Genomic DNA, 27,688 nt, shown 5'->3' with positions numbered 1-27,688 from the left:
GCATGGGTAACTTTACAGCATTAACAATTGCCAAACCTCTTGTTCCAATTTTTTACCTCTTACCCCCCACCCCCTCCCTCAGATGGCAGGATGACCAGTAGATGTTAAATACATTAAAATATAAATTAGATACACAATAAGTATACATGACCAAAACGTTATTTTGCTGCACAAAAGAATCAGACTCTGAAATATTGTACAATTAGCTTGTGAAGGAAATCAAAAATGCAGGTGGGCATAAATAGAGGGATTGGGAATTCAATGTAATGGTTTTCAGTCATCTCCCAGAGTTCTTTCTCTGGGCGTAGCTAGTTCAGTTCATTACTGCTCCATTAGAAATGATTTGGTTGATCTCGTTGCTGAGGATGGCCAGGTCCATCAGAACTGGTCATCATATAGTATTGTTGTTGAAGTATATAATGATCTCCTGGTCCTGCTAGATTTATAATTATTGATAGATCATTAGGACAGAAGCACTCTAAGATCAGGGGACCTTAAAATTATATGTATATTTCCCTAGAAGCTATACCCTATGACAAAATTCCTTGTTCCATGGGAATTAAAGAGGCCAAAACCATGATGCTGAGAATCACAACATCTTAGGACCATGCAGATATAATGGATCTTCTATTCCCACATTCAGTGGGAACACGCCCAAAAGGTTCCAAAAAGATATTTATGTGAATAAAAGGGATAAAGAAGACAGGAAAATGTGGTGATGTTCAAGATATCAAAGCACTTGGCGAGCAACAGTCCCTATGTGTACCCATACTCATTCCAAAGGCTGCCTTGCTTTTTGACAGCTCAGGCACATAGGTCTGATTTCTTTCATTCCTCTTGATCCTTTCTGGGACATCTGAGGGTCCCTGCCTCCCTAGAAACCTCCCCTTTACCCAAATCCAGCCTCTTTCTCTCTTTCCCATATGATTTTCTCATTTACTTCAATGTTTCTGCTTTCTTTCCTGAGAGATGCCTCTGAATCCTTCTTCATGAACAGTGATAGAAGGGTGTCCCAACATCCCTAGTTTTCTTCCTAGACTTCAGGTTTCTTCCAGGGGTCGATCTTGTCATAAACATCCACTCTGGTGATGTCCAAGGTCTAAAGATAGAGAGCAGAGATGTCACTGGAATCACAGAATGGAGACTAGGATTAGGAGGCCCTCCCCTTCCCACACCATGTCTCGACTTCCCTCCACCCTGGCCCCATTCCTGTTCTCTGTCCCATCAGCAAGAACTTCATCCTTAGCCACCATTTTGACCTCTCCCGTGGTCTCTGAGGGAGGCCTGTCCTGTCCTTGAGCACATACCTGGTAAGAACTCTCAGGTAGGTCTTCAGGAAAAGTAGGGGAGGAGCCTGGGCCCTGTGAAAATGAAAAAAAAAATAGCTAGTAGCAGCTTTTAAATTCAGAGTTGGAAAGGAATTTAGGACAGACAATGCTTGGGTTAGAAGGAATCTTATGATATGTGACAATCAGAAGGGGTTTTAGAGATTTCACAGACTTGGATCCCCTGAGTTAGAAGGGACCTCAGAGACCAGTAGATTCTACTGTCAATGTCCTCTACAAATCATGTGACAAGGCATCCTCTAACCTTTCCTGGAGACTGCCAGTGTGGAGGAGGATGCCATGTCCCAGGTAGTCCAATCCAACTCCAGCCTTTTAAGAAGCACTTATTTAGCACATACTCTGTGCCTGATATTGTGGATAAATCCTGGAAAGACTTTTGTTTTTTCTGCCTGGAACTCTGGATATAAAATCCTCTCTGTCCTTAGTAGTCGTTGTCTCAGTAGGTGCCCACCAATAAAATCCTAGGCTCAATCCAGGAGTCACTTCCTTTCTTGCCGGCTCTTCACTGCCTGCCAGGATTGATCCATAAAACAAGCACTGCAGGACTTAATCCTTTCACTCTTATATCTGACCAATTGAGCATCAATTCCTTTACCCTCCTTTCTCTCTCTCTTTTTTTTAATTTTAGTTTTTTTTTATTATACTAACTTTTTATTGACAGAACCCATGCCAGGATAATTTTTTTACAACATTATCCCTTGCACTCACTTCTGTTCCAATTTTCCCCCTCTCTCCCTCCACTCCCTCCCTCCTTTCTCTCTTGCTTTCCAGTTCTGTAACCATAAGCAAGTCAACTTTGGCCTTACATCTGTTGCCTTTCACCATCTCTGTAATTTCCCAAAGCAAAATGTCCCCTTTTGGCCACCATTTCTCAATACATGCAGACTTCTTAATTTAAAAATGATCTCATGGTGGGCAATGAAAATTTTACATGTATTAATAAAGTCTTCACTTAGGAGAGGGTTGTTCTTAAAGCTCTGAATATAATGTGGATATGAATCATTCACTGAATGAATAATCATTCATTCCTTTATTTATGGGATGAATTAAGAAAGAAAATCTTGCTGTTGAGGAACTGATATTCTATCAGGAATAAATAATTAGCACAGAGACAATTAGATACCAAACATATAGAGACAGATGAGCAGAGGAATGGCATGAGGAATAGGAATGATCAGAGAGGTTCCTGGTGGGGTTTAGCACTTGAACTGAACTGGGCAGAGGGAACCGGCTTCCATGAGAGGGAAGTGAGGAAGAAACTCCTTCAAGGCATGGGACATAACCTGAACAGAGAGCCAGGGAGGACAGATGGAAGGTGGTGTCCTTATAACAACAGTGGGACTGATTAGTTTGAACCTTTGAGTTCAGCAAGGACAAGAAATTCTGATAAATCTGGTAAAACTGACCTAAGAGCCATCCAGGGAACAGGGATTCATAGTAAAGAATTGGCCTGGAAGTCAGAAACAGTAGATTTCATGACTGGCCTCTGCCACAAACTGGCCTTCAGAACCTGGGGAAAACCCTTAAGGTTTTATGACTAGCAGAACTCCAAGTCTATAAGTTATTCCATAAATATTGAGATGGGGAGTTTCTCACACCAGTGAACTCAGAAAGTGGAGCTAAACAAACTATGTGTGGTCATGATTTCTTTTCATGCAACAGGGAGCCCTTGAGTCTTCTTGATGAAGGACAGGGACTTGCTTAAACCTATGCTTACATATGTGTTTGCCAGCTGTGTGGAGGAGAGGAAAGACTCTAAGGTTTGGGACACCAATGAAGAAGCTGTTGCAATACTTCAGGGTTGAGTTGATGACATCTCGAACTAGAATATTGTCATCTTAGAGAGGAGAGATGGGCATCTTGTAGAAAGAACACTTGACATCTTATTTCTGCAAAGTTTTTCTGACATTGTCTCAACTGACTGCTACAAATCCCATTCCTTATTCCCTATTGTGCCCTGTGGAGCCAAGGAGGCCAAATCTCTCTCTCTCCCCGTGTTGTATCTCCAAAGATGGTGATCAGGTCCACATTTACCATCGCATCCCCTCCAAAAATTTTCTCTTCTTCAGACTTGTCTACAACCAGACCTCTTGACAATGCTAGGAAATGTTTACCTATCTCTTCACTCTCCTTCAGACACTGTTCTGCTCATTAGGGTGCTCTAGTGATCCTGCAATCTCTCAGGTACACTAAAAATCTAAGGGTGTGGATCAGGAAGAATCTCCAGGTTTTTGAACTTCATAACAAACATCCCACAGTTCTAGAAATGATTGAAGAAGAACTTGTGTCCTTACCTGTGCAGGCAGAGCTGAACCTCTAAAGTGAACAGTGTTTTCATACAGGATGATGTCTTCACCTGAAAGGAGAGAAACACAGACAGAAGATTTCCTTGGTATCTCCTGAGCCTGAATTCCAAATGGACTGTATCTTCCTCTTTCTAACCCCTACTCACCCAACAAATAGATGAAGATGATATTGGGGGGGGGGATGTTGTTCCTTTTCCCCTATTTCCCCTCACAGGGAGTCAGTCAATAAACATTCCTGTACCTTATCTTGTGCTAAGCATGGGGCATACCAAGAAATGCTTGGAAAAGCAATTGGTACCCTTGAGGAGATTGTTGTTTAATGGATGAGACAACTTGCAAGCTCTGTACCAACATGGCAGATAGGATTATTGGAAAGACCATCAACAGAGGGAAAGCATTACAATGAAGAAGAATTAGGAAAGGCTTCTTGGGAACTGGTACTCAAGGGAAGCCCTAAAGTCCAAAGATTAAGAGAATATAGGAGAATCTTCCAGATATGGGGGACAACCTGACAAAATGCCAGGGAAGAAATTCCAGGATGCCTGTCATCTACAGTTCTGAGATTTTAGGACTTTAGGATGCATTGGGCACACTCAGATCATTGGTTCTAAGAAATGGCCTTCAGAATCTGAGTGTAGATGGGGCTGACCTTAACACCTCCACTCACCTCTGAATCTGTCTTAGAGGACAGAACAGAGAATGAGGGCAAGGAATCTGGCACATTGGTACAATACCTGGCTATGTTGACTCATCAAAGCAAGGAGGTGAGCCAGAGCTCCTAAAGGCTGTGCTACTGGGGTCTCATTCTGGAAAGTTTCTCTCACTCCATATGGAGAGGCTCATCATCAGCTCATTGGCCATTTGGGGATGAGTTCTTTGGCCATAGCAACACTAGCTCAAAAGAAAACCAAACAACATGCCTCTCATTTAGTGCTTAAGAAGAGTTTGCATTTGAGCAGTGATTTGAAATCAAAGTTATTGAGGTGGAAGGAACTACAGAAGCAGCTACTCCAGCCCTCTCTCTTTATAAGAGTAAATTGTGGCAGAGGGATGTTTCCTCAGGGTTAGACAGGGTTAAGTGTGAAGTCAGAATGTAAGCAGCTTAATAGAAAAGGGAGAGGAGTGTGGAAAATCACCATTGCTAGGCCCTGCACAAACAGCAACTTATGTTTTAGTCCTCCAAATATTAGGTGCTTTAGTAATACAAGTTAATAAATACTGTTTGAGATGATTTAAGTGGAAAACTATTTTGAGAATTGAATTGTGTGAGATTTCCTGATCAAAGCAAAGATAAGGGAGGGGTTCTCATTAGAAAGATAGCTAATAGATTCTCCCTGAACAAAGAAAGGATATTGTGTTTGAAAACCATTTCTTCCAAGGCCACCATTATGTACTGGTTTCATTGTTTGGTGCTTTCACTTACCATGTTGTCGTGCTGAATGGTTCTTCTCTGAAAGTTGGTCTTTGCTGGTCCTTCAGAAAGAATAGATATGAGGGACTGTCATTCTCATGCAAATGAAAGATTTCCCTGAGTGAGAAGGAACCACTAGAGCAGAGGCAAAGTTTGTCTTTGGATATTCTCAGGCTCCATGCCTTAGTCCTAAATACAACCTTCTCATTGTTACTTTCTTCACCAATAGGTCCTGCTCAGCTTCTCCATGCACTAGGGATCTGCCTCTCTGGAATTTCTTTCACTTGGCTTCTCACTAAGTTGTGAGTAGTAACCTATCTCCTTTCTCAGTGCAGTCTCTTTCATTCTTTCTCTCTTTGTCCATTAAATTCAGCCTCTGTTTGAGGATCCAGGAAAATAGGAAGTTCTAGTCCCCACTCCAATGTGGAAGTGAATACCTATAAAGGGACTATCAAGTAAAGGAATGGGATAGGATGAAAGCCCAGAGAAGGAACCACCAAAAGAACTATTTTGAAATGTAGGAGCTAGGAAAGAGAAGTAGATAGAGTCCAAAAGAGGGTACAGGATACAGAAGACCCTGCTGTTATCCCTCCCCCATTCAGGAAGACAGACCTTATAAGGGAGGAAAACTTGAGGAACCATCAGTTTACCTTCTAGTCTGTCTGAAGTACCGGATATAGATGAGGGTCCCAATGAGAGTTACTGCAGTCAGGACTCCAATCACAATGCCAGTGATGGCCCCTCCAGAAAATGAAGAACCATTACTTCCTCCCATATTTTGTTCTAGTAAGTACAAGAGAAAAGGAACCTTGAGTATTTTTGAGGGGTCTCCACCATGAAGTGTCTAGCACTTGTGCACAGAATGTGGTACTCTGTATAGCTTTAGTAAATGTTTTTTGAATGATGATGTAATGTCATTCTGGAGGTCCCTGTTTGGGCGCCCAATATTGTTTCCATACTAGCTCTCTGGAGGACCTAGGGACCAGCTTTGATCTTAGTGGAGGAGTGCAGGAGGCAGGAGAGCCACTAGGAGAATGGTCAAAGATGGAATGTCTCTGTTTCCAATCCTCTCAGCTCTTAAATACTTCAGTATAATTATATCATTACAGCACATACTTAATGCATATACTTATATAAGCATATATTTAGTACTTAGTGAGCAAGGCTGCCTTAAGGAGGCTCTCTGGAATCATGTGTGTGCATGTGCATCTGTGTGCACATGGGTTCCTGCTGTGCTGGGGTCACTAGAATGCTCCCTTTGTGCACGTATGTAGGCTAGAAGAAAATTCCTTTAAAAATGTATGCGGTGAGAATTAAGCCTGGAATTACTTTTACAATTAAAGAAAGCCTGGTGAGGAGCCGGTGTCTGGGTTGGACTGGCCAGGACAGGCCTTGGGACATGTGGGAGTCCCTGTGAGCTCCGTGGCCAGGAGGCCCCTGCCTGCTCCCTGCTCTGCGGGCCTCTCCCTGCCTTCTATGTCTCTCTCTGCCCGCAGAGCCTCTCCCCGCCCATCCTTGGACAGTCTAGGCTCTGAAGCTTCTCCCCTGGGCCAGCATGTTCCAAGGACCTCCCAATTTCAAACTGCCCAATTGTAGATAAAGATTTTACATTTCCACAGATGTGGAATGTTTTGTCCTTGTTGATTTACAAATATGCATGTTCTTTTCTATCCCTATGCAATAATTGCATAAGTCCATTCTATTCAACATTTGTAAATTTTTACTCAAGTCCTTAACATTTTTCTCTTTTCTTTTTTTCTTTTTCCTTTGTGTTTTTGGGTGGAGTTTAAATGGGTCAAATTTGTCTAGCCTTTGAAAGAACCCTTTTATTGTATTTTTATTAATTCTTTCAAATTTTGTTTACCTTTTCCTTTACTTTGATTCTTCTTTTTTAAGCAATAGACTTTTATTTTCAAAATATATGCAAAGATTTTTTTTCCCCATCCTCAGAACCTGGCACCATGCTTGTTAATTCATGAATGAGGTAGATAGCATAAGCATTATTATTTATTAATATCCTGATTCCACAGATCAAAAAAAAATTAGTAGATGTTGAATGACTTGTACATAATAATATATTTCCTATGTGCCAACAACAAAATTTAAATCAATCTGACATTCTTTTACTATACCACAATGTCAAGTGAGAAATACATATACTGCTAAGCAGGGCCACTAGATAATTTTCATACTATATTTGTTACTAATTGACAGCCTAACCATTGAAAATTCATTTTATCCACTTTATTACGCAGTTTCCTAATTACAAAAAAAGATGACTATATCTATTCTCTGGATTGTTTTCTGCTCTCTGAAGACTGGATGCTTGTCTGGTTTTTGAGAATTTTTTTGAGAAAAATTAGAGAAAATTAGGAATCTGGGTGTCTTGGGAAAATGATTTTCATGTCCAAGGTTAGCATTCCTTCAGCAAAGGTCTTCTTAAAGATTCAAATTTGCATTCATAGCAGGAAATATGCATTCTCATACTAAGGGCACACTTTGCTAAGTATTACTGCTAGCACAGATACATCAGATGTAGCAGGATGACCCTACTTGATTGTGTGATTGTGTGAGTTACACAATCAAACCTCAAAATACCAAGGCCATGAGTAAGCACTGGTATGGTTTCATGGAAAGAACACTGGTACTTGGTGTACAGAAATCTCATCACCAGACCTGGTTCTGCCACTTACCATCTGTGTGACCTGCAAAGATGATTTTCAACATTCAACTGTGTAAAACCTTGTGCTCAATTTTTTTCCTTCCCTTCCTGCAAAGGTAAGAATACCGCCAAGAGGGAGTACCGAGGCCACCCCAACCTTTGATGCACAATAAGTTTCTGCCATGTTACAGAAACATCCTTGTTGAGCAAAGAGTATTGATTTATGATTGTGGGAACAAGTGAAAGCCGAGAGTCTCATCCAACCTACATAAACAGGGATGCCTGAACAGCGCCTTGGATTGGTTCTCCTCCCATTGGCAGATGCCATACCAAAGTCCACGCACTGCTTCTCTGAATGGTGATTGGGGATTGTGTAGTGTTCATGTGCTGATCATGCTTGCTAAAATGTATACCAACAAGGTTGTATGGCATAATAAACTGGAGCTCTTTTCACAACCTATGAGTCTCCTTCCTCATTCATCTCACCTTGGAGATTAAAGGGTATAATGGGCCAGAATTATGGAGAAATTTACTTAAAATAAGGATTCTTATAAGGTGTTAACTCAGTGGAATTGATAAGGCAATGCTTCTCTAGTTTTACATGTACTTAGTAGGTGATATAGTCCCACAAGATTGACCTTTATTCTACAAGATTGACAACTACAATGATGTAATTATAATAGAGTATATAAGAGCCAACAAGCACTGGACTAGAGACATTTGCTTCATCTCCCAACACTGTGGTGGCTGGCCTGGCCTCCTTCATTTCTCCATTGAGACTAAGGAAGGCCTGTCTGAAGGCCTCCAGAAAGCTAGTGTGGGCCAAGGCAAAGAGACAGACAGTGAAGGAGACAATAAAGACATTTGGACTTTATCTCTGGCTATTCTCGTGGTGATTACTCAGCTGAAATGAAGGCTAACCTAAGACCTCCAGAAAGCTAACCAGAACATTACAAAAGGGCTCATATGCCATGAACCCTTAAAAGACAGTCACAACATCCTCCCCTTATCCTTTCGCCCAGATAGCAAATAATCCAATATATGTTAAATGTGTATGAACTGGCACTTCTTACTAGAACCAAGCTCTTTACACTTCTGGAAGAATCATCAAGGCTGATGAATAGTAATAGAAATTACTATTCTCTGATATCTTCCTGCTTTTTTCTCTGAGTATTTAATATTGTGTTTTTTTTTTTTTTTAAGGAAATCAGGAGGGGCTCAATGCAATGAGCTGCTGATTTTCAGTGTGCCAAAAGCAGTCTTATGCAGAGAAAACCCTGATCACCGCCATGCTTGTCTGAGTTTTAGAAGCTCTTGCCACAGATTTGAGACTTTGCAACTCTACTGTAGACTTCTCTTTAACTGGAATTTTGGTAGACTGCTGGTGACCCCAGCCAAAGTCAGCTCCAAGGCTCTGTAGGTTCAGAATTAGACTTCCCCCTGTTTCAAGCTTCAGCTTCAGGTCTCAAAGCAGGGAATAAAACTCCAGCTTCTTGTCAGTTCGAGATCCTTGGGCCCAGAGCTCCTGGACTTCTGGGGACTGCTCCCCTCCTCAGTCACCACTGCTTCTGTGGCCTAGTTCTGCACACAAACTACAGGACTGCAGGTATTCCCTAGAGTTCCAGGCTTATCTTTGCTGGAACCTTGACCATAACTTCACTAAACCCATAGTCCAGGACCCAGTTTAGTCTCTATTCTTCTTGTCACTATCATAAGCCATGTGCTCAGCCTTTGGACTTTGTAATTACACTGACTTGGACAGGAAAAATAACTAACATGTACAATATAGTGACCAAACTGAGGATGGGAGAAGGGAGCAAGCATTTGCAAAGTGCCTATTCTGTGCCTGGAGTATATGGTACTATCATCATTATTATTAATTATCATTATCATCGCCAGAAACTACATCAAACACTCTACAAATACTATCTTATTTTAATCCTTACAAAAACCCTGGGAGGTAGGTGCCATTATCCTCCCCACTTCAGACTTCTAGAAACTGAGGCAGAGAAAAGCTAAGTAATTTGCCAGGATAAAGCATTTACCAAATATCTAAAGCTAGATTGAATTCAGGTCTTCCTGACTTCAGACCCTATCCAATGTGATTTTTTGCTGCCTCTCACTAACCACTTCATTCTAATCTCAAGGTCCATAATACAGAATTCATGAATTTATTTTAAAAATTATGTTGATCTCTATGTTTTAATAGAACTTTTTATTTTGATTTGCTATGTATTTTATTTTCTGAATTAAAAGAAGAGGTCCCTGGGATCCAGCAGTTTGACTTTTCCAGGGCTTTTTCCCACAAAAGATAGAAGCACCTCTGCTCCCATTATTCTGTTCCCTAGTTATTCTCCTAATTTATAGAACTAATCCCAAAGCTTTTAGAAAGGGCTGAGTGCTCACTTTATAATTCTAGGCTCTGTTTCAGTTCCATATGCTGACATTTACCTCCTCTAAGTCCTCAGTTTTCCCATTTGTAAAATAAGGCAGCTAAACTAGCTGCCTTCTAGGTTCCTTTAATCTTTATTTTTAGAATACCCTCCAGGATCCTCACACTCTATTTAACAAAGGAGAAAATGGAGGCTCCAAGAGAAGATGCATTGGTTCATCATGATCTCTCCTCTTCCAGCACTTGAATGCTTTTGCTCTTTGCATGATGGTCCCTGTGAGTTTTTCTCAGACCAGGTAATTAAAGGCTCAAAGCTAGCAGAGATCAGAGAGTCCTGGATCTCCATGTGGAAGGGCCTTCCTCAACATCTGATGTAGCCTCTAAATGTCTTGATTATAGAGGACCAGGAGGTAATTTCAGTTTTTGAAACTTATAGTAACTTGGCTCACTAATTTTCCGTCTAATAAACAATAGCAGAGACAGACAGATAATTATACATTGATAAAGATTCTTGCTACTGAAGCAAAATGCAAACTCTGTTGTATAACAAATTAAAAACACATCTTTGAACATAGAACAGGAAAAGCAGTCCTCAATGGAGCCCAAAGGCATTTGGGAAAAATGTCCTTGAAGACAAAGGTGTGATCATTTTGCTCTGATGTGCATCACAACCATTTACAATTCTGTTGAAGTGGCCAAAATCCAGTGTGCATTTGCATCACAGTGGATTGGGTGGATATAGGAGTAGCAAAGAGTGTACTATGTATTGGCTCTATAAGTATTGCAATCCTATGTATAGATTTGTCTCTCTGACCAATAAATTCAAAGATTTTATAAGAAATTCTTCTACCTGGCCCCTGTTTGCACACCCTTTATCACTGCTGGAGTAGGACTTCAATGTTTGATAAGAAAAATTGGAAGTTCCCAGGAAACTGTGCTACTTGTACAAGGTCTACTGGGTAATAAACAGAGACCTGGTATTGGAACCAAGGCATCTTGGCTCTATGCATATGCCGAATTGTGCCTCTAGAGGATGCTCTCTCCTAATAGACACAGAAGTGGTTGGCACTGAGCTCAGAGCCACTTTCATTTGGGTATTGCCTTGTTTTTATGCTTTAATGCATGGATGGTCAGTTCTTATAAAAGTACCATACCATTCATATAAAAGTACCATAAAAGTACCAGTTCTTATAAAAGTACCGAGAATACATATGTGCTAAAAAAAAAATATGTATATACTTTTCTTTATTCATTAATCACCAGATATCTTATTAGCTTTTCATTTAAGTATTTAGATATTATGCAATTTAGTGCAAATTGTACAATAATTCACTCTATGCTACCTTTCAGTACAATTAAGTTTCCCTGTTTATTTAAAAAAAATAAAAACCACTTTTACATAATCATCATTAAGATGATCACTACTGTGCTTTGACTTTAGCTGACTCATAATAGAGTTTTCCCTAGATCCATAGTTTTAACTCTGTGCATTTTTATATTTAAAATGTTTTCCTTATAGGTTATGCATTATTTGGCTTTTGCTTTCTATCCACTCTGTTAAGCTCTTCTTGCTTTACGTAAATTACTGTGATGCCTTGGTCTTTGAACAATTTCTTTTTGTCTTTGTCTTCTGGTTTTAGTAGTATTTTCCAGTTTTGGTTTTTTTTTTTTTTTTAGATTTTTTTCCTTTTCTTCTTCTTCCTCTCTTCCTCTTTGTTCATATTAACGCTTTGTTTTAATTTTTTTTGTTGACTCATGGTTTCATTAATTTGTGTTTGGTTCATTCTAATTTTCAGGGACTTTGTTATTTGAATAACTTTGTAACCTCTTATATTACTAATTATCAATTCTTTTCAATCTTTTTTTTTTCCTTCATAGTACTGAACCTAAAGTCAAGAAGGCCTGAATTTCAACTAGCCTCAGATATTTTCCAGCTGTATGATCCTAGCCTTAGCCTTTATTTGCCTCAGTTTCCTCATTTGTAAAATTTGTAAAATTGATCTCCCAGGGATCTTGTGAGTATTAAATGGCAGAATACTCCTAAAATGTTTTGTAAATTTAAAATTTTTATATGGTTCTATATAATAATTTTTAAACTCTTAAAATCTATTATTAATAATATTCCTTCTAGTAATTTTAATTGACTGTGGATTCAACTCTTTTTTTTTTTTCATTTGAGACTTTGCAGATATTTTGAAGTAACTTTTCCTTTTAGTTTTATTTTGGGTATTCTTGTCTTAATGACAGCTTCTCCTCCCTCCCCGCAATGATAGCATGTTTTGTTCAATATTCTAGTCTTATTTGAGTTGGTACTTTTCTATTGAACATGAGTAGTGGATCAAGATGGTGACTTGCTAATTTTCAGTATGCTCAAAGCAAGCTTATCTGGAATGAATTTTGATCACTGGCCTTCTTGTCTGAGTTTTATGAGCTTTTGTTTTAGAGTTGAGTCTTAGCAATACTACTACAGTCTTGCCTCTAATGAGGGTTCCATACTGCTGCTGACCATAGCTCCTGTCAATTAGCTAAAAGGCTTTGTTGATGTAGAATTATAAGCCTTCCCTTGTTCTGGTTACTCAACTGCAGGTCTCAGACCCCAACAGATGTTTAAACTCCAGGTCCTTGTTCACTATGAAGCCTAAATTGGTTGCACAGCTTCTCCTATCTTTAGGCACAGGTTCCCTCTTCAGCACTGATTCTGTGACCTATTTTGGGCTCATAACTCCAAGCTGGCTCTTGGCCTCTCTTGCTGCTCCTTGCCCAGCACCAGGCTCATGTTTTTTGCATCCTTGAAGATTTCTTCCCCAATACACAGCCTAGAGACCTCATTTAGTCTCAAGTCTTCTTGACACCTTCCTGATCAGTCCATATGGCCAGATTTGGACCACTGAAATGGGCTGGAAAAATGACTCACTGGGTTTTTTCTTCGGTCATTTGAAACCTTTGTTAGAATGGCTGTGATGGAGAACTACTTCTTTATCTTCTTCCTTCTGCTCCCTTGTCTGATCTCTCAGTGACAAAGCATTTTACAAAAGCATTTGTATAATGACTCCTGCCCACTAACAGCTCTGTTTCCTTTATTTTCATCCCATTAATTGAAATTGAGGGATTGAAAAAGAACTTTATGTTCTCCAGATTTTTACACATTTGGGTTGTTTGTACTAATTTGTCACAAACGAAATAGAGATGTGACAATGGTCACATTAAACAAAACTCTCAGCTTTGAGTGCTGATGAAAACCATACTAACCAGATATGTTTAATCATCTTTTCTGCTCTTCCAATTAAGCTTCAGGAACTCCCCATTAAGTACTAGGTCACCTTTGGTGTTCTTAGCCTAGCATTCAAACCTTTTTACAAAATGGCAGCAGACCTTGCTAATATTCTTCTGGCTATGTATTATCTGCTCAAGTTGTATTGTTCTATATTTGCCACTCAGACACAGAGTATATAGTCCCACCTCTGATCACTGACTCAGGATATTTCTCCATGGAAATAGAATATTCTCCCCTTTGACTTGTTGAACTCCTCCATATCCTTTAAAACACAAGTCAAGTGAGAGTTCTTTTTTGAAACCTGACTTGATTTTTGATCAGCCTCCCAGTGGAGATGTTCTTTCCCATCCAAGCTCTCTTGCAACAGTTTATTTTGTGGCATAGTCTTATTATGCATATCATGTAATAATGTGTATCTATTACCTGTCTTTGGGGTCTGATGTTTCTACTAGATTTTAAGGTTCTTGAATTGGTAATGGAGTCTTAGATAAATGTTGTATATTTCCCTCTGGGCCTAGCACAGTGCTCTGCAGAAAGTTTGCAGCTAAATGTGTATCGAATGATGAATGAACCTGTATTGTCTATTACAATTTAGAAATTGGTCTCCATTTTTACCAAGGCCAAAATCACAGTAAATGAGCTGACATTCATTGCCAGGCTGACCACCTTTTGTGGAATTATGTTTCTTTACATGCCCTCTGCCAATTCACTGTGAAAATCTGCCTTCCTTAATAAGCCTGAGCACCTGCTCCTGGCCTCCACCTTTGACCTATCCCCAAAACCTTTTTCTCTGAGGGAAGGGAGAGAACACTTACCATCCACCTTAATTGTGATGCTCTTAGAGACAGACAAGTTGGTGACATTGTTCTTTGCCTGACATGTATACTTTCCTGAATCTTCCCAAATTGCATTTTTGATGACATAGATATTATTAGAGAAGGCAGGGTTCACCGTGCCATTGATTTGCCATCTATACTGGGCAGCTGGGTAAGACTCAACATGGCACTCTAACGTCAGTGAGCCCTTGAATTTGACCTCAATCTCTCCTTGCTCGGAGTTTGGAACAAACGTGATGTAATCTGGTCCATCTGTGTAAAGAAGAGAAGAGAAGAGATGAGATGTAAGTCACTGCTGGGGAAAGGACAGGAGAGGGAGGATACTCAGAGTCACTCACAGTTCACAGTCAGGGTAATGGGGTCACTTCTGTTGGAACTGATTGAATTCCGGATTTCACATTGATAGGACCCAATGTCCTCCCTCTTCACAGACAGGATGGTGAGAGTCTGGTTATTCATGGACAGCTTCATCCTCTCATTGAGAATCAGGGACTTGTTATTGAAGAACCAAAGAATGTCCACTCCCGCCTGTTCTGTGCCACATATGAAGACCAAAGTGTCATTCTCTATGACATTGGTTCTGTTGACTGTGAGGTTAGGTTTGGTTGTTTTCTCTATAGAGAGAAAAAGAGAGCTGTGTGAGTGATTGGTTTGTGGCTTCTCTAGGTCATGTCTTCCTGACAAAAAAGCACCCAAAGCCCAAGCCCAAGTATTTGCATTATAGACATACAGGGGTGTTCTATGGGTAAGGAGATGCCCCCTGGTTCAGGGGTTATGCTAATAAGGAAGATGAGGAAGAAGCACAGGGGAGGGGGTGCTGGGTCCTGAGTTATTCCCCCTCAACCCCCCCGCCCTGAGACAGATTTTGGGACATGCAAAATCTAATGACTAACTTGGAAATGGGAATAGGGAACAGCATCGATGAAGTGCCTCCTACATGCCTGGGATGTGGTATGTGCTATATAAATGTTATTATTCTCATTATTATGATTATGATTGGCCAGCACTGTGTGAAATTCTGTATTATCTGATTTCATCCTCTCAAGAACCTTGGGAAATAGGGGCCATTAGTCTTTCCAGTTTACTGTTTAGCTAACTGAGACAAAGACAGATTAGTGAAGCGTCTGAGACCAGATTTGCACTATAGTTCTGAATCCAGTCCCAATGCCTGCCCTATCCATTGAGGATTTTTTCCTTCTTAAAAATCATCTCATTCTATTCCAAGAATTTTTAATGTGAGATCTTTTAAAAAATGTTTTGATAACTATTAAAGTAGAACAGTTTCCTTTGATTTCCTATGGTTTTTATTTTTTGGATTTTAAAGCAACCCTGTGAGAAGGGATCCCTGGATCCACCAGCTGATTGTCCCAGGGCTCTCTGGCACAAAAGGAAAAGCATTCCTGCTCCCTAGTCCAGCACCTGAGCTCTTTCCTTTGTTGCTCAAAGTGACTTATGTACATTTTGCACACCAGGCTCCTGAATGCTCAGAGCTGCAGACATCAGAGTGTCCTGGATCTCTATCTAGAAGGGCCTTCCCCAATCTAATGCACTCCCTTATTTCCTTGATAAGAAAATTGGAGGTCCCAGGGGCTGGGTTCCCTCAGGTGACCAATACATTGTATGGCCCCAGAACTTTCCACAACCTGGTTGTCTTTTTGTGGATGTTCTCCAGTGTATCAATGTTCTTTGGAAACTGTGAAATCTAGACCCAAATACAGAACTCCACATCCCATTGGATAGTCCAGAAGGACTGTTATTTCCCTATTCTTTGAAGTGAAAATACTGTAATTGCTTCAGGGCATTTTGATGCCTTATCACCCCACTGACTCAAGTATTAATTTCTTGGTCCACTCACATTCCACTGGTCTTCTTCAGAAGAAATGCTGCCTCACCATTGGATTCTGGGTTTCTGTATGATCTCATCTTCCACAGGAGCTTGGCCTCTTTTTAGGCAACCTAACCTTGCATTCAAAAATCAGGTAGAGTGTCTGCCCCCAATCTTCCCTTCTCTGAGTCAACCATCCTTATTTAGTTTAACTGTTTTTCCTATGGTTTGGTGATCAGTAATTTCCCCATATGGACCCATACTCACTTATGCTTTGGACTTTTTGGATACAAGGGCAGGACTTGCCTGATTCTGAATAATCTCCTTGGTCTGGAACTGCTTCCTAGGCTTCTCGTGTCTATTCCACATTCTTGTTTATATGTTTCCTCAACAGGACTCATGCTCCTTGAGAGACTGATTTATTTGCCTGCCATGCCCCACACCCAGCCAGTTCCTTTGGATGCAGTAGGTGTCTAAGCAATGCTTGAGAATCACCAGATAGAGGACTCCTAGCTCCTTTCTCATGCAGTATTCTCTGCTCCCCAGATCAGGGACAAAAAGACAGCTGGCAATGACTGTCAGGGCCCCCCCCCCAATTCTGACTCCTGCCTCTCACCTGTAGCCATTGACGGCATCCTGCCACACACGCCCGTCTGGGTCAACTCCCAGTCCTGCCCACCATGGATGCAAGTGCTAAGGAGCCTGGGCTGACCCTCCTCCCAGTCAAGCTTCCCTGTCAAATGGGCAAGTAGTCCCTGCTGGAAGATGGGCCGTCCTGGAGAAGTCTCTCCCTCCTGAGGTGACCCTGCAGGTAGGAGGCCGCCAGGATGTGCAGTAGAGAGAATGCTGGATGTGGAGCTCAGGAAGCCCTGAAATCGAATCCTGCCTCAGCCACTGACCAGCTCTGGCCACATCACTCCTCTCTGTTTCTTTTTCCTCACTTACAAACACAGCACCTCCGTCCCAGGGTCCTTGTGAGAATCAGATGAAATATGACATCCAGAGCCCTGGAACACCTTCTGGCTCCACATAATGACAGCCCTTGTTAGCCTATTTCCCAGCAGGAAAACTCTCCTTGTCGGGAACGTTGTCCTTCCTTGGAGCCCAAGTGTCCTCTTGGTTCCTCCTGGGCCCTGAATTGGTTTTCTCCTCTTCCATCTGGGGCTCAGGAGAGCTGGAACCCTCTGTCCCAGGCTGACCCTTCCCAGAACCTTGGAGCCCCTGATCTTGCCTGTTTCTCTAGGAAATGGAGGTGACACAGGGGTCCTTCCTCTGGGGTGGGCTCCCAGCTCTGGAAGCCTCAGAAGAACAGAAGGTCCTGGGCACCAAGGCCGTTGGGTGTCTGGCTCTTGGACTGTGGGAGTCTGGACATGAGCTCTCCTGTGCCCAGTGGTCCCCAGATGCAGCAATGCTCCCCCCACCTCCAGTAGAGTTTTAAATATCTTAGGAAGGTGAACTTCAGGAACAAGTTGCCTGGCTCAGGAACAACCCAAGGGGACAGAGGCCCCTCCAAGCCCTCAGGGCCCTTCTTGGTTTCACAGTGTGGTCTGGGAAAGCTGGGAGGAAACAGGAAGTTACCCCCCCCCCCAGTAATAACAGCTTAGGGCTCAGAAGCTATGACCTTTGACCTCTGCAGTGCTCCCAGTGACCCATGATTACACTGATCTGGGCTGGAGGCGCTCTTGCCTCTTTGGTCCACATTATGGGGGGGGGGGGGGAGGGGACTCATACTCTGCATTCTCCCTGATCCCTTAGGGGAGATTCTCACCCCAGACTGAGGGAGGGAATAGGAGTGAGACATGGCCCAGGGGAAGGGCAGCACTTACCATACACTATTAAATGTCCTTGTCCAAATAGTATGTCACCTCGAGAATTAACAATGACTACATGGTACTCATCAGTGTCACTGAGGGTGAGGTGAGGGATGAGCAGGGAGCCGTTGGGGAGCACCTTCTCCCGGATGCCTGCAGGGTCCTGCACGCCAGTTTCAACCGTGTATAGAGAGCGATCTTGTTGGGTTCTGCTACTGCTTTTCTGTACCAAGTATAAGTGAGAGCCCGGCCTGTGAAGCCCCGGATGTCCAAGGTGACGTTGTGTTTCACTTCCCCAAAGGGAGGGTTTGGAACAATAGTGACTTGAGCAGACGTCGGTTGGATCCAGCAGCTGAGGATGGAGGCTGAGAGGGGAGGAAGGAGGCAGAGGTCAGCAGGGTTCTTCTGCCCTCCTTAGAGACCAAGGCCACTGAGCTGTCCCTGACAGAAGGGTGGGGGCTGCTCCGCCTGCCTCGGGGGCTGCTGGGAGCTCAGTGGGGTGTGTGGGGAGGGATTGCTGGGCCCGCAAGCCTGTGAAGGCCTATCCTCTGTAGAGAATCAGAGTCTTTGGTACATAACCCATTTTCGGCTCCCTCCCCAGGGTTGTTTCAGAACAGATCTGCCAGTGTGCCGGGCAAGGCAATGGAGGCAGAAATGAAGCAACAAAAAGTTGTGGTTGAGGACAAAAACCAGACTTCAGAGATTCCTGAAGCCAGTGCTCACCATTTACAAACAAAGAAACTGAGGTCCAGATAAGGTGAGACATTTGACTGATACAAAATAGGACAAGGCAAAGGCAGCACTTGAACCCAGATCTCCTGGCCCCAAACCCAAGAAGGGCCTTTCCACTAAATTCTGGGTGCATTTTAAGGCTGATACTATGGCTCCCAAACATCACTGGCAGGAAGGTGGTGTTCCAGCTAAACCCAAGCTAAGAGTCTAGGTGACCTGACCATGGGCACGCGCCAGTACACATCAGAGCTGGGATCCACACCCAGGTCTCCTCTGACTGTAAAGCTTCCCTTCCTCCCTTCACAGGTGGCTCCATTTCAGTATTGGACATTGCCCTGAGTGTCAGGACGGGGATGGATAGCCTTGAGCTGCCACTACTTCTTTCTTGTCCCTAGTCAGGAAAAACTCTCCTAAGTCTTCTTAGTCCATGTCTATGACAGAACCCTGGGACATATCCCCTTCCCCCTGGTCCCCGTCTCTATCTGGGTCAGAATTCCACCAGCTGCCTCTGCCCTCCCCCAGGCTCCTGCAGAGATGGTGTCTCACCTGTGATCAGGAGCCCCCTCCAGGAGCTGAGCACCCTGTGCTGATGTTCTGAAGAGCTCTCCATGGGGCTGGGCTGTGGCTGTGTCACCTCCTGTCTCCTTCCCAGGAATCTCTCTGCTTTCCTGAGCTGTGTCTTCCCTGTACAGGCTCAAGGGCAGACCCTGGAGGTATCCCTGCTTCTGTCCAGGCTAAGGCTGTCCCTGAATGCACCATGGAGCCAGGTCTCTTGGTCTCCTCCTTCTCTGGAAGACTGAGGTCTCTTCAGAGCTGGAGTTCTATTTGCCTGGATCACAAGAGCTCACAGGGCTGGGACTTCGCCTCTGACTTTCTCCTCCCTTCTTTGTCTTCCTCTGTCTTCCTCTTTCAGCTGCTGTGGTTTCCTGTCTCTCAGGGGAGCCCTTCCCCAGGAAAGATCCCTCCCAGTGTCCATGGAGAAGTGGTTCTGTCCCCCCTGGGAACATAGCTCAGTAAGAATTACCTATGTCCAGTAGAACTGATACCTGACCCTGGGTACTTTATTTCATTCTTGGCATAGAGATTGTTTAGACCCCAAAAGATGCACAGAGAATGGAAGACAGAGCCACTAAATGTGCATGGGGCCTTTAGGACCTCTGAGTCCTGTCTCCCCTCCCCTCCTTTATCAGGGCAGGCCACAGTGCCCTGGGTCTTCCTCAGGTGGGTTTACTGTGGCTTCTGGAAGGATCCAACAGGGATGGGATCCAACAGGGGATGATGCCGACTAGAGCTTTTCCCCCCTTGTAATGTTCTCTTTTTTTCAGTTTTCTTCGGGTCTCTGAAAGTCTTGGGAGCAGCCTTCATTTCAGAGTTCTGGCCTATAACATCTCCTGTTTTCTTTTGTTTTAGAACATAGTTGGTCATGACCTCCCTGACTTCTGAAGGAGGTGAGAACCCCCCAAAAAGAGATGATCACGTCTTCCCTGACTCCTCAAAAAAGGGGTGAAAACACCATAAAAGGAGGTGATCATGCCGTCCCTGACTTCTCAGGAAGGGAGATGAAAACACCAAAGGAAAAGAGAAATCATATCAGATTAATGGGTTTCTGAAGGGTCTCATTTGAAACAGATATGCATAATATCATCATGGCTGGTATTACACATAATTACATAAATTACTTAAGCACATAGTAACACAGGCTAGTAGTGATGTGACAAATAATATGAATCAATATGAGGAACTGTACATGTCCATAAGTCCTAGGAATAGTCCAAAAGGAATCTATTGTCCATTACTTCATGTGCCAGGAATCCAATAATTACTGCAAGTTTTGAAGTCCTGCAATAGTCTCATCAACAATTTTTCATCTCAGTGAATCCAATGATTCCTGCAGATTTTGAAGGTCAGCAACAGTCTTATCATGTCTCAGAGAATCCAATGATTCCTTCAGGTTTTGAAGTTCTGCCACAGTTTAAACAACAATCAGATTTTTTGCTGATTTATCACACCCGAGCCCTGAGGTTCTAAAGACTCTCTGGGTGAAATTGGGCTGCCATCATGCCCCACCTGTTTTTTGTTTGAGGTCTTGGAGCTGGGCCCTGCCTCTCATTTCCCTGGGTCAATCTACAGTCTGAGGCACAGTGGAAGCCTTGGTTGCATTTTGGACATAGGGTTTTGGGTCTTATTCTCTCATACTGTCCTCTCACTCTATTTCTATGCCTACGTTGGACTTTCAGATGCCCAATTTTTCCACATTGAAAGCATCAGCAAGTCTCTCTAGAAGTCCCTTGCCAAGAAGGACCCTGTCTTCCCATATTTTGCGTCATGGCCTGGGTATAATAAGCATTTGTGCCCACTGTGGCACAGTGTCTTGTGATCTCCTCTAAAGGAGCATCTTTGTGTAGTCCCCATGTAATTCTTCTGCAAACCTCATTAGCATTTTCCTTAGCCAGTTGTCTGATCATTATTCTTATAGCTGCATTTTCTCCAATGGTTCTTGTGAAATCTGTTTGCAGACATCCCACAAAATCAGCAAAGGGTTCATTGGGACCTTGCTCTATTTTTGTGAAGACTTCCCCTTGATCTTTTCCTGGGAGGGTTCCCCAAGCTTTTGTAGCAGCAGCAGCAGCAGCAATTTACTCATATGTTGTTATGGGGTAATTAATCTGTGCTGAATTGTCTGTGTACTGACCTTCACCTGCTAGTTGGTCAAAGGTGATTTGTATGATAACTCCAGTTTACTTATTGCTTTGGGCTTGTATGCTGCATAATTTACTATACTCTGAAAGTCACAACAAGTTTTGTCCAGGTTCTAAATATGTCCTTGCTATGGATTTCCAATCACTAGGGGTTAAGATTTCATAAACCAAATTATCTGGTAACCTCTTAACATAAGACGATTTAGCCCCATGAAGAGTGCAATCCTTTTTCAAATCCTTGATTTTTTTTCCAAATCAAAAGGAGTATATCTTCTCCTTTGTTGACCTGAAGAGTCAAGATCTTCAATAACAGGTTTTACATATATTAAATCAGATACATCTTGTCCTTCTTTTTTAGCCTTAACCAGTGCCTTTTGTACTCTTGTCATAAGCTGCTTCATAGGTGGTGCTGATTCTGTTATTGCATCTCCCCCTCCTCCTTCTTCCTCCATCCATGAAGGGTTAATTGAGGGGGGAGGGTCATGAGATGGGGAATGCCCTAATGGCTTCTGCTGTGAAGCACCACACTTTAGAATTGTACTTAACTCCTTTCTTGTCTAATTCTTCATCCTTTTCATCTAGTTTATCTGGATCCTCCCCCTCCTGAACTTTCTTCTTTTTCCTTATTCTATAACTTATATAATTTCCTAAAGCCAATTGTATTAAGTTATATGTATAAAGTGTTTCTTTAGAAATTGAGTCAGGTCCATTATCATTGTAGTATTCACATAGTTGCTCTCCTACTAATTTCCACTCCTCTAAATCTAATTCTTTTTTCCTTAGAGAACCAAGGAGATGTATACTGTACTGTTTCTAAAAGTTCAATGATCTGCTCTCAAGCTACAATCAAACCTTGGCTTTTAATGAGTTTAAGCAAGCTTTCGACAAATTTTCCTTTTGGTGGTGAAATCTCCTTTCTAAACATTTATCCCATTTTAACTGGAATACTACTTTATCCCTTTATAAAATTTTCTTGTCTATTTTGGTACTCACCCTAATTTCTGGGTCACAGATGAAGGTTGGTCCTAATTTCAGAAGCCAAAATGTAGTGTTATCTTTTTTTGGTTTTCTTGGGGTCTCTGGAAGTCTTGGGAGCAGGTTTCATTTCAAAGTTTTGGCCCATAACACCCCCTGGTGGGAACAGATTGGGACCATCTTCTTCCTGTACCCTTCCAGGAGTCCCAGCAATCCTTCTTCTCTTTAATTGAGAGAGGACTGGGTCTGGACCCAGATAGAAGCAAGTTCAAATCTAGGCTCAGACACTTTGTAGTGTTATGACCTTGAGCAAATTCAACTATCTGCCTCTGTTTCAACTCTGCAGTGGGAAGGATAATATTAGCACCCATCTCCCAGGCTTGTAAGGAGGCTCAAATGAAACAATATATATAATTGGATTACTTGCCACCTAGAGAAAGGGGGGAAGATGGGGAAAAATTGAAACTCAAGGTTTTGCAAGGGCTAATGTTGAGTAATTGTTCATGCATATGTTTTGAAAAATAAAAAAAATTTAATAAAGGGAAACACACACACCATATATCATTCAGCACAATGAAGGAGGACCACTAGCTATCTTTTGGGAGGAGGGAGTGGTGCGTGCACAAGAATTTGAGGCAAGATGGCTCTGGATGGAGCTGAATGGGAAGTATGGAAAGAAGGGAGGTTTTTGAACTGAAGAGGCCTTTGATTAGCTTTTTCAAAATTACCGTGTAAGTAGCTGCTAAGTTTCAGGCCATGTGCTAAGAACTGGGGATACAAAGAAAGGTAAAATCCCTGTCTCCTAATGAAAAAGATAATATGTACAAGATTCTACAAGTAATGCCAATTGAGGACAAATTACAAAACATCTCAGAGGGAAGGTGCCAGCATTAAGGAGGGAGGGGCAGAGGAGACTTAAAGCAAGTTGGGAGTGCAGAGTAGATGCTACAGACCCAATTTGGTGGTCTGCCTCAAATCTTAAGTCTAGACATTGTCTGAGCTCTATCCTGGGGGTTGGAGGGCAAAATCTCCACCATTCCCCTCTTTGTGGCTTGTAGTCTAAGAAGGGAAGAAAGACTCATAAAAAACCCATTTTGCTAAAGACGATAAAGACAATCTTGTGATTATGCAAGATGAGCCGAGATTTCCCAATGTGGAAGAGGAGTGGGTAAGTGACTAGCTTCTGCTCACACAGGAAAGGAGTGGGGACCAGATAGGAAGTTTCAGTACATTAAGCCAAGGGCTGTGGATCTGTAAGGTCTGGGGAACAGGAAGAAAAAATGTGTGTTAAGGGGCCAGATATAATGACATCCCTTCTGTCCCCAAAGATAATGTCAAATCACAAGATCATTGCATTGTGGACTTTTGCTACAGTCTCACACAAAGTGAAGGTCTTTAGGAACTTCAACTTTACTACATCAAACCAGAAAGCCAAGTTATAATGTCAAAACCCCAAGATTATATTTCCCCTATCAAAGATCTGCTCCTACTGTAGATCTTTGCTAACTCTTTTTAGGGTGCTAAATCCCTTTTAGATTTAGCCTAACAGTTAATGATTAGTCTGCTAAACTTCTCTATTCATTTTAGTCCATCCTTCAATGGCTTAATTACAACTCTTGACATCTTTCCTTTAATAGAGTATTCCTCCTGGTTGATTGTGAGCTTCACTAGGTAATTTGTCTTTCCCCTTGTTAATGGCTAAAACCCCTTTTCTTGCTAAAGATGATCATGGATTTAGCCTGCTCTTGTAATAAAATCGGTGTAATAAAATCTTTATCCTTTGATTTATAGATCTATGCTTACAAATTCTTTTGGGATGACTTGAGACAAGGGTTCATATGGCCAATATATTTGAGGGGTCTCACCCTGTCACATGGTCATTCATCATTCTAGTGACCTGGTATGGGAAGAGTCTTACTCTACCTTATAACTTCAACAGTGTCTCCTAAAAACTGATAACCTGGAGTCCCAGAAGAGCTGCCCTCCTAGGAAAGGTTTCCTATTGGATTGGATGGCAAAGAGGCTGTCAGTCACGTATAAAATTGGTTCTGAGAACAATGCTTGGGATGGGGGAAGTCCTTAATAAATTCTCATTGTTTTGTGATGGGACAGTTATAACAATAAATATGATCTTCTTTCTTTTTTTAATTAAATTTTTTTATTTACAAAACATATGCATTGATAATTTTCAACATTCACCCTTGCAAAACGTTGTATTATAAAATTTTCCCCTTCCTTTCCCCCATCCCCTCCCCTAGATATTGAGTAATTCAATATGTTAAACATATGCAATTCTTTTGTACATATTTCCTCAATTATTATGCTATACAAGAAAAATAAGATCAAAAGAGGAAAATGTAACTAAGGAGAAATTCCATTTAAAGTAACTACTGATAGTATAAAATATTTAGGAATCTATCTGCCAAGGGAAAATCAGAAACTTTATGAGCAAAAATACAAAACATTTTCCACACAAATTAAGTCTGATCTAACCAACTAGAAAAATATTAAATGCTTTTGGATATGGCAAGGAAATATATTAAAGATGACAATACTACCTAAACCAATTTATTTATCTAGCGCTATACCAATCAGACTCCCAAAAAACTATTTTAATGACCTAGAAAAAATAACAACAAAGTTCATATGGAAAAACAAAAGGTCAAGAATTTCATGGGAATTAATGAAAAATAAATTAAATGAAGGTGGCCGAGTTGTACCAGATCTAAAATTATATTATAAAGCAGCGGTTACCAAAACCATTTGCTATTGGCTAAGATATAGACTAGTTGATCATTGGAACAGATTAGGTTCAAAGAACAAAACAGCCAATAACTTTAATAATCTAGTGTTTGACAAACCCAAAGACCCCAGTTTTTGGGATAAGAACTCACCATTTGACAAAAATTGCTGGGAAAATTGGAAATTAGTATGGCAAAAACTAGGCATTGACCCACACTTAACATCATACACCAAGGTAAGGTCAAAGTGGGTTCATGACTTAGGCATAAAGAATGAGATTATAAATAAATTGGAAGAGCATAAGATAGTTTACCTCTCAGACCTGTGGGAGAGGAAGGAATTTATGACCAAAGAAGAACTAGAGATGATTATTGATAACAAAATAGAAAATTTTGATTATATCAAATTGAAAAGTTTTTGTACAAACAAAAGTAATGCAGACAAGATTAGAAGGGAAGCTATAAACTGGGAAAACATTTTTACAGTTAAAGGTTCTGATAAAGGCCTCATTTCCAAAATATAGAGAGAATTGACTCTAATTTATAAGAAATCAAGCCATTCTCCAATTGATAAATGGTCAAAGGATATGAATAGATAATTCTCAGACAAAGAAATTGAAACTATTTCTAGCCATATGAAAAGATGCTCCAAGTCATTATTAATCAGAGAAATGCAAATTAAGACAACTCTGAGATATCACTATACACCTGTCAGATTGGCTGGAATGACAGGGAAAGATAATGCAAAATTTTGGAGAGGATGTGGGAAAACTGGGACACTGATACATTGTTGGTGGAATTGTGAATACATCCAGCCATTCTGGAGAGTGATTTGGAACTGTGCTCAAAAAATTATCAAACTGTGCATACTCTTTGATCCAGCAGTGTTACTACTGGGTTTATATCCCAAATATATTTTAAAGAAGGGAAAGGGACCTTTATGTGCAAGAATGTTTGTGGCAGCCCTCTTTGTAGTGGTCAGAAACTGAAAACTGAGTGGATGCCCCTCAATTGGAGAATGGCTGAATGAGTTGTGAGATATGAATATTATGGAATATTATTGTTTCGTAAGAAATGACCAGCAGGAAGATTTCAGAAAGGCCTGGAGAGACTTTCATGAACTGATGCTGAGTGAAATGAGCAGGACCAGGAGATCATCATATACTTCAACAGCAATACTATAGGATGATCAATTCTGATGGACGTGGCCCTCTTCGAAAATGAGATGAACCAAATCATTTCCAATAGAGCAGTAATTAATTGAACCAGCTACACCCAGCGAAAGAACTATGGGAGATGACTATGAACCACCACATAGAATTCCCAATCCCTCTATTTTTGTCCGCTTGCATTTTTGATTTCCTTCACAGACTAATAGTACACTATTTCAAAGTCCTATTCTTTTTGTACAGCAAAATAAATGTTAAGACATGTATACTTATATTGTATTTAACTTATAATTTAACATATTTAACATGTATTGGTCAATCTGCCATCTGGGGAAAGGGGTGAGGGCCCGGAGGAGAAAAGTTGAAACAAAAGGTTTTGCAACTATTGCCACTGAAAAATTACCCATGCATATATCTTGTAAATAAAAAGCTATTTTAAAAAAAGATTGTTTGCTTCTTCTCTGCTATGAGCAAAAGGGAGGTGGGAGTTAATTCATAGCCCAAATAATTAACAGACTGACTGTAGACAAAAAAACTTCATAGCTCTGGGGGGAGAGCCTGGAAGTAAAGGGTTTTTGCGTCTGTAGTCAGAGAAGCCTCTCAGTTTGGCTGCAGCTCAAGATATCATTAATATACTGGCTAGCCAATGGCAGTCCAAATATATGGGGACTGTCACGGAAGCCCGGAGCTACCTCCATGTTATGGACATGACTGCCTGTGTTAATTGATGGGGGTTATGTTCCCTTGGATTTGCCCCTTCAAAGGCAAAAAGTCTTTATGCAATGTATGTCAAAGTAAGCATCTTTAAGATCTGAGATAGAAAACCATTGTGTCGTCTGGGATACTTGTATTTGGCTTATGAATTCACTGACCATTTGCTCTGATTATAAAAATTTGCTATAAGAGGAAAAAGTAGGGACATGATTATAATAATGTCAAAACAAGGACTTCAGGCTTCAGCCTGAGAGCACATACATGACAGGATAAAACATCCTTAACTCTGTCTGACGACCAGTCATACAGTAACAATTCCACCTCATAGCCAGACTCAGAAATAATCAAGTGGGAAGCAAAGAAAAGCAACTGGGCAATTAAGTCAGAAGAATCTGACCCTGAGCAGTGGCTAAGGTTGTTCTCCCAGCTCTTGCCCAGATAGGACATCCACCTATGACAATTCAGAAAGCTATTCTTCTGAGTAACTTACGGCACTTTTCTCGAATGGTGTGTTACTGATAAGATGATCAGGCAATCAAATTTAAAACTCAAAAGAATATCAATTATAATCCAAAAGGATTTTATCTCTAATGGCAAATTCTACTAATTGCAGCTTAGGGCTAAATACCTTATTTTAAAAAATTTACTAGGACTCACACACATGAGATTTTCTTTAAGATGTTTTATATGTTTAAACTTATCCTGGTGCAAAGGATTAATCATTAAGCAAGCTTACAGATTCTTAGTAAACACATTCCTTGTTTAGGAATTATACATCTTAACACGTTCATTTCT

The 27,688-nt window shown here is 41.3% G+C and overlaps 1 pseudogene; it reads right to left on the bottom strand.

Moving 5' to 3' along the window:
- Positions 1-365: 365 nt before the first annotated feature.
- On the bottom strand, positions 366-19,509 carry LOC105750259 (annotated as a pseudogene).
- Positions 19,510-27,688: the final 8,179 nt, after the last annotated feature.

This window comes from Sarcophilus harrisii, chromosome 3 (genome assembly GCF_902635505.1).
Source record: "Sarcophilus harrisii chromosome 3, mSarHar1.11, whole genome shotgun sequence".
In the NCBI taxonomy this organism is placed as follows: domain Eukaryota; kingdom Metazoa; phylum Chordata; class Mammalia; order Dasyuromorphia; family Dasyuridae; genus Sarcophilus; species Sarcophilus harrisii.
The sequence above is the reverse complement of the archived record's forward strand: the minus strand, read 5'-3'. Positions and strand labels throughout refer to the sequence as shown.